At 38.3% G+C, this 13,253-nt stretch overlaps 1 protein-coding gene across 4 annotated transcripts in view; it reads left to right on the plus strand.

The window, feature by feature from the left end:
- LOC145981981 (aldehyde dehydrogenase, dimeric NADP-preferring-like) overlaps positions 1 to 13,253 on the plus strand; it is a 183,758-nt gene that overhangs the window by 82,464 nt on the left and 88,041 nt on the right. Inside the window, exon 1 of one of the 4 annotated variants that reach the window (XM_083115498.1) lies at positions 3,067 to 3,141. The exons of 2 other annotated variants lie outside the window; for them this stretch is intronic. The gene's annotated coding sequence lies outside the window, so the exon portion shown is untranslated. Of the gene's footprint in view, positions 1 to 3,066; positions 3,142 to 8,878; positions 8,972 to 13,253 lie in introns of those variants that run through there. One more of the 4 variants, XM_083115499.1, reaches the window with a different exon arrangement.

Here is a 13,253-nt window from a genome sequence, read left to right on the forward strand (position 1 = left end):
GTGGATTTGAGGCTGGTGATAAGATATTATCTAAGAACCACACAGTGCTGTTCCCGATGCGCCTATTGCCAGGATTCTTCTCAGATTACAAAGAAATTATGTGGAAGGGTGGTTTAAGAATCACATTTAGAAGAGCTGCAAATGATAACAATGCTTTGATGAGGTACAGTGCAATAAACCCTACAGGGGAAGCTCTGCCTAATACCCTACCAGATGCAGGCAAATGCATTATTCAGACTATGGAGTTAAGAATCCCTGTTGTTGAATATGAGGCCAGTTATGCTCTTAAATACAAAGCAGATATAATAAAAAATCCACAGATTCCTCTGCAATTTTATACATATCAATGTGTACAGAAGCCCGCAACTGGTGCATATTATGAGTTTGATGCTACAAATTCATTCTCCAGCATTCAATACGACATGCCTGATTTTGTGGTAGTACTGTTTCAGACTGGGAGACACAATAATCAGGAAAAAAATTCAAGTAAATTTGATAACTGCAACATCAAGAACATATATCTTAAAAATGGCAGAAATGAGGTCTTTCCTAGAGAAAATTACAATTTAGACATGTCCAAGGATGACTTCCTCAAATTATATGAAGCTTTTTCGGCTTTCAAGAGGGTTACTACAGGCAATACTGACATGTACTACACACCAGATGAATTCAAGGTACAGAGACCCATGTTTGTAATTAACACTTCAAAAAGGAAACAAGTTGTGGTGAATGACAGGACAAACATTAAAATTATCTGTGAATTCCATGAGGCATTACCTGATGACACCATATGTAGTGTTATTCTCATAGGTGAAAAATCATATGTTTATGATGTAAGAAATGAGAGGGTCACAGAGTAATTCTAGAAGAATTACATTATCTTAATACTAAATATGCAAGTTGAGCCTGGTGCCAATTGAACTTAAACCGGAAGTAAATATAGGTGTGTGTGTGTGTGTGGGTGTGTATGGGTGTGGGTGTGTGGGTGGGTGTATATATGTGTGTAGGTGGGTGTGTCTTGGCATAGTTTTAAGTGTGGCCAAAAAAAATATCAAGAGGGGCATATTTTGACAGAATTATGGACAACAATCTCACAGAAGTGCCTTTTATAAGTGTAGGCACATCAATCTGAGGGGGGTCATACTTTCTCATGGAATCCATGAGGGCTTTTTTACAAAAATTTTGGATTAGACAGAGTTCCACACTTGAGCAAAAAGCTCATATGGGCATGTTGAGCAAGTTTTAAGTGTAGGCAAATCTGCTTGAGGGGGGTTCATACTTTCTTGAGTTTATAATATTGTAAATACAACTACTTAGAAGATATGTATTTATGCAAAGTTTTGTGATCTTAACTTAAATCGAGCTAAGTAATATATTCTGTTACATTTATATTCTTCTTATTATTATTATTAATTGGTCCACTTTTAATAACAGTATTGTTAAGACATATTGATCTTATTAACTCATTAATTATAAACTTTATTATAATTATTATCATTACATGCGTACCTGATGATTGCTTTCTTTATTTTCAACATCGCACCCTTTAAATTTCATTCAGCATTCTCTTAGCACCCCTAGATGATTAATCCTGGCTCCGCCGCTGCTGATCTTTCACATAAATATTAAAAAAAATATGCTAGGTTAACAGTGGAGACGGTTGGGTTCCAATTTTATTTAGGGGGGAAGGTGCTAAAACGGGGAGGGGGCAAGGACAGTTCACTTTTTCTTGGCAGCTAAGGTTTAGCATAGTGCGAACGAAAAAGTGGGTTAACTGTAAAACTCTCCAACTAATATCGTACCCTAACGGCGAAAGAAACAGTAGACGAATTGTCCACCACCATTTTCATTCGTTCTGTATTACACAATGTGATTACAATGAATTGAAATAATGACGTCAATAAGCAGAGGGCAATGCCTGCTTCGAACCAACTTAGTTTCATTCCCTAAAACAACACAGGATGGAGAATAAAAAAAATAATGAAAAAGTGGTGGACAATTTGCCTATCATTCTTTGCCGTTGACTGTACAGTGGGATCCATGAGTATTATCGTGCAAATTGTCCATCACCATGTTTGTGTACTTTATTTGACCCAATAAGCTTCAAGAATTAAAAGAAAACTCAAAACAAGCTTTTGACAACTTCTGCACCAGCATACATAAAAATCCATCGCTTAAAAACACATGGGATGTAAGAGGAAAATTAATGAAAATAGTCATGGACAATTTGCACGGTAATACTCATGGATCCCACTGTACAAGGGATAGGATTGAATCTCGAAGGAAAGGGAAAAAAAACAAACGTTAGATTTGCTTTGTGCTGTACACAACTGAAAGTGTGCACACTTCTAGACCTTGATATTACAAAAGTTGATTCAAAAGTTGATTCAAAAGTGTTGCAAAGGGTCCCGGGTTCGAATCCCGGTCGGGCTTGGTTGTTTGTGAATGTCCATTCATCAATTTCATCATTTCATCACTCATCCCCATCTTCGCAAATTAGCCAAGAGGCACAAAACGCGAAGTAAAATAAACTAAATCAAATCAAATCAAATCAAAAAGTGTTGCATCTAAACATCAAAACTAGTAATATAAATTTACAAGGCAATAACATTAAGAGCACTCAAGGATCAAGTATTAATATCATAAACATTTAATTTTTACTTTGATATAAAAGTAAATCATTCTTCAATAAAAATGTAATATATATGAGTTTTGTTACCCTCAGAACTTGATGTGTCACATCGCAAGACCTTGTCACATGGACATTGCTCACTCCGTAAACTTCATCCAGTCACAATATTCCATGGTCAGAATAAAGTCTGTATGACAAGATCTAGAATGTCTTGTCATGTTTTCGACACATAAATCAAACATTTCCTACCGCTCTACTGTATATATTAAACCAAGGTTATCCATAGATTCTTAGAATTTTAGTTGTGGTGTAAACAATACATGCATTGAGAACTTGAAAAGGTCACATTGTCATGTGAAAAAAACAACGAAGCATCGATTATGTTATCTGCTTGAATGATAACAGACAGGTTCGGAACTGGCATATCCGTTTCTGTAACACTGACTAAGCAGTTAGTAGTCTGTTGGCAGTCTCTTTACAAGGAAGAAGCTGTTATACCTCATTTCGTTGTAAGTAGATTACAATATCTATGGGTTAATGATAAGCAGGAGACGGATTTATATGTAGTAAAAATGTGCTAAATATGTAAATACATATTAAGTTATTTTCACCAAAATATGGAGTGAAATATGTACTAAGATTGTAAAAATTTACCTTTTTAATGATACTACACGACCTACTTAAAATACAGTAGGCTTACATTGACATTAATTGTAAAACAACACAAAATGTGTTTTGATTTTCTGTTTCCAAAACAATGAATAACAAAATTTTATTGTAAGCGTTCGAAAGTGAATTTCCTTCTTTTCTCTCTTAAGATGGATTTATATTGACTAAACCTGCGTTCAATATCGCAAAAGTAATGGGAGTGGATTTCAAATTTGTCAGCGGATTCCCCTGTATAGTGGGATCACCATGGATGAAAAACTTCTCTCCGAGCTGATTGCGTACTCCCTTCAAGTAGTTCATGTACCCCTCGGGGTACGCGTACCACAATAGAACCACTGATGTAGGGCATTACACACACACAGGCCAAAATATTGATTTTTAATGAGCCTACGCCCGAGGGAAATATCCGCCCGACCCCTCTGCGTTCGATTGATTAATTGATTTGGTGTTTTAAGTCCGCTTTATGCACAATATGGCTAATCGGGACTAGACCTACAGTTGAAGGTGGGATCAGAACCACTATGTGCCTCCACCGGGTATCGAATTACAAGGCAACGTCGTTACCACTACGCCATCGGGAAGGCCCCGTCGCCTCTACGAATATTATACAGTGGGATCCATGAGTATTAACGTGCAAATTGTCCATCACTATTTTCATTAATTTTTCTCTTATATCCTATGTGTTTTTAAGCGATGGATTTTTATGTATGCTGGTGCAGAAGTTGTCAATAGCTTGTTTTGAGTTTTCTTTTAATTCTTGAAGCTCTTATTGGGTCAAATAAAGTACACAAACATGGTGATGGACAATTTGCACGGTAATACTCATGGATCCCACTGTACACTCGCCTGACTTAGTACTCCGGGAGGCGCTTTTTATTTTTTCCAGTCAACTTGTGAATGCTGGTTCATTTTTTGCTCTCTGATTGGCTGTTGGAAAGTTACGGTGCTTTGATTGTGAGAATATCTTATTTGCGCTGTACGTTGCGTTAGGTTAGGTTAGGTTAGATTAGAAAGCAGCAAATTTGCGCTGAAAATAGGAAATAAGAGATTCTCACAATCACAGCACCGTAACTTTCCAACAGCCAATCAGAGAGCAAGAAATGAACCCGCATTCACATGTTGACTGGAAAAAAAATCGCCTCCGGGGGTTCATTTCTTCATACAGCGTATTTGTAAAACATTGATTCATTGAATTAGGTCATTTTACGTCGCTTTGGGCTAATCGCAACGATGAAAATAAGTGATGATATGATGAAATTGATGAAGGAACACTCACAAAATTCCATCGACCCCTGGCGCCGTGTCGTATGCTAACCACTCCCTCACGAAGGTCGGCAATGGTACTAATGAAAGTAGGTTACAGCAGAGGGGAAGGAGAAATTCTGAAGTAGGAAACAGTGCAGTGTGGGCTGAGTGAGTACTGTTCTTTTTATTATTTTCTTCATTTCGCTTGTTTTTGTCGTTTGGTTGGCATAACGTAAAGACATTTCGGGGATGCCGGCTGGCTTTTCAGAACATCATCTCACGCAATAAAAGACAGAGAGAGAAGAACGTAAAGGAGTTTAAGTGTCTTCGAAAGTTAAGCGCTACGGCGAGCGAAGAGACTTTCTCCGTGGGTTGCCTGAAGGGACTATGCAATGAAAGTGGAAATAATTGTCTTCTTCCTGCGAAGTCGGCAAGTCCTTCCTTCCTTATGCTCATCAGATACATATGTACAGGCCCGTAGTCAGAATTTATCTCCAGGGGGGGCTCACGGGTTATCAGGCGGGGGGGGTTGTAAATCAAGTCCATTTTCAAAAGTTTAACAGTGTTAAATGAAGGTAGATTATGTGTGTGGTGGGGGAGGGAAGTCATTAAGTTACATGAAGTTTAGAAATGTCACACAAATACTACGTTTTTCTATATCTTTTAAAATATCGCTTGAAGTGTTAATTGGCTGATACTGAAATCAATCTTTACTACACACTCCATACTACGTTTGATGATACAGACATTTATATTACACAAGAAAAGATGGACAATATTCAATCATAGGGCATACATTCCACTCCCCGGCCGAAACAATAGAACTCCCCTTCGTTCCCAAAACTTGGGAGCTGTTAACCTTTGAAGCAGATGTGGAGGGAATTTGCATAATGACATCAAAGTCACAGATTTCTGTATAAATGGGAGGTCGCAACAGGGGCAACGAAGGTACAGATAAAGAAGCTCCCCTGTGAGGAAACTTTCTGAAGTATAGAGCAGAAAAATCTCCTTAATACTTGCTGCTACTTAAGACTTCTTCTTATAAATAAGATGAAAGAATGTAAAAGCTGCTGTTTATGCTCCCTGACTTTATCCTTCACCAAAGTTGGGCGCAAAATAATATCTCCTGCTACATTTTCACTGCAAACAAATTACACAGAATAGTTTCACCAAATGTCAAGGGGCTGACCTCAGTGCCAGGGGGGGGGGGGGCTGACGGAAGTTCCAGGTGGGCTCAGCCCCCCCTGGTCCCTGCCTGGCTACGGGCCTGCATACGTATCTGACGGCCAAGATTACAACGAAATCATGCATGCTTCGTTCAGTACTCGAAGTGGAGATTTTTATGTGGGGGATGTTTGCTTTAGCCTCGGGACTAGCTGGTGGGGGAGTGTTTAGTTCGTTGCACTTTTTGACACTAGGTGTAGTGCAGGTGTATCCCGGTGTCAGGCTGGCGCAAGGAAATCACGTTCAACCAAGTAGACAAATAGCGGTGTTCAAGTCCAGAAGATTCAACAAATGTCTGTCTGCTGCTTTAATCGTTCATTTGATTAGTTAGCACGCATCACGTGGCCATACATCACACATTGCACCGCTCCAGAACGTAGTACAATCGGTGCAGACACCAAATAATAGGCTTACCATACGTCCAGGATTAGTCCGGACAGTCCTGTTTTTTTTAGTGCTGTCCGGGATTGCAAAATATCCGGGGATTTGAGAATCTGAGCATGAAAATAGCTACCGGTATTGAATATTGACGACCAGAATTTATGACCGGCAAGGATCGAACGATTATAAGGATCGATTCTTTTCTTTCTTCGAGAAATCGACTTCGAACGTTTCCGTACTTCCGTGAGCGTCTTGGTTGTCTTGCAAGCGTGTGAAGTAACTCGTCTACACGTTTTTGATAATTATAACTATTTACAAGGGCCTTCCATTTGGCAATGGGCAAATTAAGGTGTGTATTTAACGTTAACCTGCAGCAGGAATACAAATTCTTGAAACTGTGTAACGACAGTGACAGTAAAAGTTTGCAATGTACACTCTGTAATGGAGTATTTTCTCTTGAACATAGAGGAAAAGGTGATATTGAAGAACACGTGAAAACAGTTAAACATAGGGGTGCTATTAATGCTACAGCTTCAACAAACCTAAGAGATTTTAAAAAATAATAATATTTTTTTCTTGTACAATTTATAGTTTAATGTTCCAATAAAATATTAAGGCTTTTAAGTAATTTCAATTTATTTTTGTAAAAAAAAAAAAAACTAAAATTCAACAGTAACGAGTTGATCGCGAATATGTCCTGGGTTGGACCCAAAAAAATATGGTAATCCTACAGATAGTAAGAAAGCGTTGCCATCTGCCATGACTAAAATTTCTGGATCCAAGTTCACTTCCTTTCGACGATTTGATTTGTTGTTTTAAGTCCACTTTATGCTCAGTAAGGCTAATCGGGACTGGACCTACAGTTTAAAGTGGAATCCGAACCACTTGTGCCTCCACCGGGTATCGAACCCGGGACCCTCTCTCGACGATTTGACTGAGTCTGCACTCCCTGCGCTACACTCCGCTATCTGTCTATGCAATGTAGTTTTAAAAGTTGTAAACTGAGGTATCGTAGTCACCAATTCCACCGCTGCCACCGGTTAGTAAAGGTGTGACTCATCATCAGCCAGGCTCGGACGAAACTCAACTCATTAAACCGTTGCGGACGAACTGTATCATTTTTCTACGAATTTCGCTTTCGGACGAACTGCAACTCGGACGAAACGCTACTGAACCCACCGCCCCACTTCGCAACCACTGTTCGAGAGTACCTCAATACCAACTTTCCCAACAGTTTGATAGGAAGAGGATCTCTTCGTATGTGGGCATCCCGTTCACCTGACCTTACCCCTCTGAATTCTTTGCTTGGGGTTTTATCAAAGAGAAGGTCTACAAAACTAATGTTGCCAATCTCACAGTGCTGAAAGAACGCATACGAAATGCATGCGAGATTGTCACTCCGGCTATATTGGAGAAGGTTTGTAATGCTGTCTTGTCCCGTTGGGACACTTGTTTTGAAATTGATGGACTTCATGTGGAAAAATGTTAATTTTGAGGAGGTCATGCGGAAAAGTGTTACTTTTGTTTTGAAATTGTTGGAGGTGATGTGGAAAACTGTTACTTTTGTGAAGGTCATGTGGAAAAGCGTTAATTTTGAGTTTTGGTGTCTCTTCTGTACTGTAGTATCATTTATTTTGTTATCAGTCGCCGATTTCCCAAAAATGTCATGGGACTTTATAATCACCCTGTATTATTAATTGGTTCAGGCACATGTCGGAGGGGACCAAGTCCAACAGCTCCGCCTTAAATACGCCTCTGTGCTTGGCCCTCGGTCAGTCCCGTAGCCAGAATTTTATTTCGGAGGGGGCTGACCACTTATCAGCAGCTGCCATCTCGAGGCAAAAAGTTGAAGGTGGAAGCCCTGAAGATGAATTTCGTAGTCGCAGTATATTGCAATTTCACATACAATATGTTTAATCCTGCTAAAGAAGTAAAATTAATTACCACTATACACTATTTAAATTAGATATTTGTAGGATTTCTTGGGGAAAGGGCTTCAGCCCTCTGCGCCCTCCCCCTGGCTACGCGCCTGCCCTCGGATTTTCCAACAAAACGTGCCCAAATCTTACCGTGGGGAAAGAATTCTTCTGAATGTAAAAGTGTTGTCTCTGTGGATTCAGTCTTGTCTAGATAATGCTTATTCTCATTTGTGATATATAGGTCTTGATTCTACAACACATTTCTCCAAGTGTCATCAAATCTGTTGTACGCCTAGAAATCCAGAACACCACTTTCAGAATGTGAAAGATCAGGCTTCACTCATTACGTTGTAGGTATTGTGGGACTCGTCGTAAGACACATTATTATGCAAACGCGAGACACGATCCAGTTATGTCGCAGAACGTAACACAGAGACAAGTGCATCGAAAGAAAGATAGTACTTGTTTTCTCGATCCGAAATGCTATTGGCTATCACAAAATGGCGGCAATCTCTGCCGTTTTCTCTTTCACGGCAGTTGTATGAAAACAATTCCACAATTTTAATCTCTTCTAAACTGAGAAGCAAAATTGAACATTGCACAGCATTTATAATACGCCAAACTTGATTAAAGAAAGTGTTTCGAAATTACTTGAGTACATGCTGTATGTTCAGTCGAGAGAAACAATCATGTACGTACGGTTTAAATAACGTGGCCAGCTGCTTCTTGATGAGAAAGTGATATTACGTAATGTTGAAAAAGAAAGAAGGCCAACGACTTCAGTTCAAGTCTTAGGTCAGTTTAGTGTTCCAAGAGTTTGTCAGTGTGCAGTGTCTTAAGTCTTCCCCAACGCACTTCTTTGTGGAATTTTGATAGCTGTGAAGCAGGTATTGGCCACATTGTAAGTAAAAGTCTCAATCTGGACTAATTCTATTCAGTACTTTTTTCTTTCTTTTAGCAGTTGTTTGTTCATGCTTAAATTGTATTGCAGTTTTTACTTTTTTGGCGTGGGAATTATTACCTTCCTCTTTTTGGTCCGTATTGCCTTTTATTTTTTGAAAGAACGACAGATGCACGAAGAGAAAATAATACCCTACCACAGAAATTTGTAAGCAGATTGTTTGGTGGTTTGTGTAAGTTCAAGCTCTCATTGCATAAAACAAAGGGAGTAAACGTGGAGATGGACAATTTGCTTGGTAATACTTATGGATCCCACTGTACTACTAAACAACGATTCATAATCGTTAACTTGTTACGTATCTATTTGGAAAATCGTGGACACTCCACTAATCCTGGGCCTCCGGTATGGCGTAGTGATAGCCCTGTTGTAATCGAGGAGTCCCAGGTTAAATCCCCGGTGGAGGCACATTGTACAGTGGGATCCGTGAGTATTAGCGTGCAAATTGTCCACCATGTTCGTGCACTTTATTTGATCCAATAAGAGCTTCAAGAATGATAAGAAAACTCAAAACAAGCCGTTGATAACTTCTGCACCAGCATACATAAAAATCCAACGCTTAAAAATACACAGGATGCAAGAGAATAAATAATGAAAATAGTCATGGACAATTTGCACGGTAATACTAATGGATCCCACTGAACAGGAGTTCGGATCCCAACCTAAACTGTAGGTTCAGTCCCGATTAGGTTATCTGAGCACAAAGCGGACTTAAACTTTTTTGCCATCAATCTTCTCGTTGTACAGTCACGGACACTTCTAGATTGTAATAGCAACATTGAATGCCAATGTAATTATTACAACTCGTAAGTGTCCGTGATCGTACCCTCGTTGCCATGGCTACTTAGTAAGTTCTTATGCTCGATCATTTAAGTTGGAATAGAGACGGGTTTGGTAGTCTCCCGTTGAGTTTTTTTCCCTAGTTAAGTCCACTTTATGTACAGATAGACTAATAGGGACTGGACCTACAGTTTAAAGTGGGATCCGAACCACTGTACAATGCCCCTCCACCGTGCATCGCACCGGGACCCCTTGACTAAAAGGCGGCGACGTTATCACTATGCAATCGGGGAGGCACCCTATGAATAAAAAAGTATCGAGTTTCGAACTGTATATCATATACGACATATACTGTGTGTCACCAGACAAACTTGAACAGCGTGTAGATGTTATTAAGGTTCCGGGTTCGATTCCCAGTGAAGGCACATACTGGTTCGGATCTCACTTTAAATTGTAGGTCCAGTCCCGATTAGCCTATCTGTGCAAGAATAAATATTTAAAGACTCAAGCTTGACAACTCGCTTCGGCACTACGGACCATCGATATAAGAAATTTTATCCCAAGTGTATGCAACCACCGTGCACAGGTTCGCAATTTCCACCAGTGGTTTAACATCGCAATTGCGAGAATCAAAATGTATGACCTAATCGGCCACCTCACTGGGGTGTCCGAGCATTACCTTCTCTATCTGAAAGCCTGATGGCTTACTCTGGTCACGTGACTAACCGTCAGCAACTGGAGGCGAGATAGTCGCCATGTTTGATTTGCTTCTTGGAAATCAATGTTGAACCTTTTTAGTGAATATGCAATTGTAATGAAAATTTATGAACTGTATTCGAGTTTTCATGACGTATAAATATGCTTAAATCTACAAAAGGTATGATGTATAAGTGTTGTGTGCTCAATTGTAGAGGCAATTATGATGAACATTCACATTTCTTCAATATGTTGCTGAAAATGAGAAATGTGTAGGGCAATTCCATGCGATTCGATCCCTACGAAAAAATACAAGTTAAGCAACAAAGGTTTTATACTCATAAATAAATAACAGAAATAGTTCATGATGTAAAGATTTCATGTGTCCGGAATAGGCATCTAATATACTCTTAGATTTGGTCAAGTTGTATCTCTTGTCAACAATTTTTTCAGAAATATCAAATAATTACAACGTTAAGATGCGTTGTTGCTTATGATTGCAAAATAATTTGTTTTAAGATTTAGTCAACGTTTTATATATTACGGTCATGTCTACCAAAGCAGTTTGTCGGAGGCTAATGGAAGATATGTTAGGAGTTCAAATATAAGGGTACGACGCGTAACAAGGACTTCGATGAAATATTCGTGTGTAAAATTATCCAAGAATATATTAGTTATGTTTCAAACACAAATGTTTTACACAGGAAGTATTTTATTACCTAGCTATGTGTAATAAATTTTATAAAATTGTTTCATGTGAACCGATATTCTATTTTTTGTCATTGTGAAGCTTCGATGTTCGTAATTTTGATAATTATATCAGTGATAATGTTTCAAAATTCACTAACATTCTTCACGATTTTATTAACAAAGTGTAAAAACAGTGTAAAGAAATATTCCAAATGTTTATTTTCCAAATGAACGCTAAGATCGAAATATTAATCTGTTCTTTTTGCTTTTTCAATGAAAATGTTGAAACTCGGTCACACAGATCTTACTAACTACAATGAGAAGATAAATTTGTTTATTATATTCATTCAATAAAGTCAAAATGGTCGAAATTACAATGTTACAAGTTATTTAGGTTTAGTCTTTATTCTTTATTCCCAGAAATGTAACATTGCCCTTCTACCAATTTCTTTCGCATTTGCTGAGAGGTTATTTCTATTAAGTTTTTGTATTGAGATTGTATATGGCTACACAGAATATCTGCATTATCTGGTAAAGATAAAGAAAATTTAATTGATTAGGTATCTTGGCAAGTTTACGGTCAACCTAACATACGGGGTTTTGATTTAATCCATTATTTTTACATACAAAAGCTGTAACGAGTTTTACAATATTCCCGTTAATATTTTTGAAAGAAATACAATGTTTATTTTTTTCCGCCAGGAAGTTTCTAACGGCTTTCAACTCTTTCTTTGTGCTATGGTAGGTAATTTTGTGATGGCTATAGTGACTTTCTGAATGAAAATTTTAGTAATTCAATATTCTACTATTTTCTTTCAACTACAGTATATTCGTCGGGAGGGTAAATGTCAACATTTAAGATCATAAAATAAATATATATACCTTAATTCTCTACGATAAAAATGCGGCAATGGGTTTACACAACCGTTAAGACGATCGCCTCCAGATGATGACGTATTGACTGAGCGCTGCGGCCTGAACCTCAAGATGGTCTTGGTCCGAGTGTGCTGCACAATCAAACATTTTTGGTTTGTGTGAACGACGTGAGTGTCGGACAAGGGAGACACATCTGGCTACACTGTTTCTGCGCATTCAAACGTAACACTTGCTTACCTTACTTCAATCTTTTTACATTTCCTGCACACAGGAAGCTTGTGTCTCTTTTTTCCCATTAATTAAACCTTATCGCAGTAACAATGCAGAAAACGACGTTTCTTGTTGCTCGAAACTAGGTACTTCAGTGTTGTTTTTCTCATGCCCAAGGTCAAACATGTAAAATAAGGTATTTCTTTGGCGAACATTTTTGTGGCTCCACAAGTAGGTATTTTCTTCCTACAGTTTTATTTTATTGCGCATCGTGTTTTCAGATTTATATTTGTGTGAATAACAGTGTTGCCAACGTCGCTAAAATGTTACCCATTATATGGAGACACACAATCACTAGAATCCGTACCATACATAGTTTGATTTCGCCCATTTCTTAATAAAGACTCAATAACAACGTTGCAATTTAAGCGGAAGCGAAAACTCAGGAGAAATCAGCTCTGGCTCACTTGATAGAGCAATTGCACGGTATGCGACAGTCCCAAGTTCTAGTTCTGGTCGGCCTGCTTTTTTCCCTTCAATTTATGTATAATGTGTTAGCCACATTTCGCTGAAATTTGTACGTATTCAAACAATAAAAGGCGACGAAGAAGTTCCCACACAATGTTTGGTAACGAAATCTATAGACTGGCAACATTGTAATAAAAAAAAACACCATCAACTCACTTGGAAAGGCTACGTAGAGGTCATACGCGTATTTGTCTTTTTTTAAATTTTCAGTGAAATAACTTTCATATAATCACAACGATGAGAATGAATTAGGTGTATTCATAAATTAAGTGATGGATCCAGCAAAAATCCATACTTTTATCTGAAATTGAATTTACTCATGTAGAGTAAATTTGGCATTGAAGATTATTTTTGGTGGTAAATTGTACTCGCTGTACAGTGGGATCCACTAGTATTGCTCGGCAAATTGTCCACGACTATTTTCATTAATTTTTCTCTTACATCC

This window comes from Lepisma saccharinum, chromosome 30 (genome assembly GCF_977018435.1).
Source record: "Lepisma saccharinum chromosome 30, izLepSacc3.1, whole genome shotgun sequence".
Taxonomy (NCBI): domain Eukaryota; kingdom Metazoa; phylum Arthropoda; class Insecta; order Zygentoma; family Lepismatidae; genus Lepisma; species Lepisma saccharinum.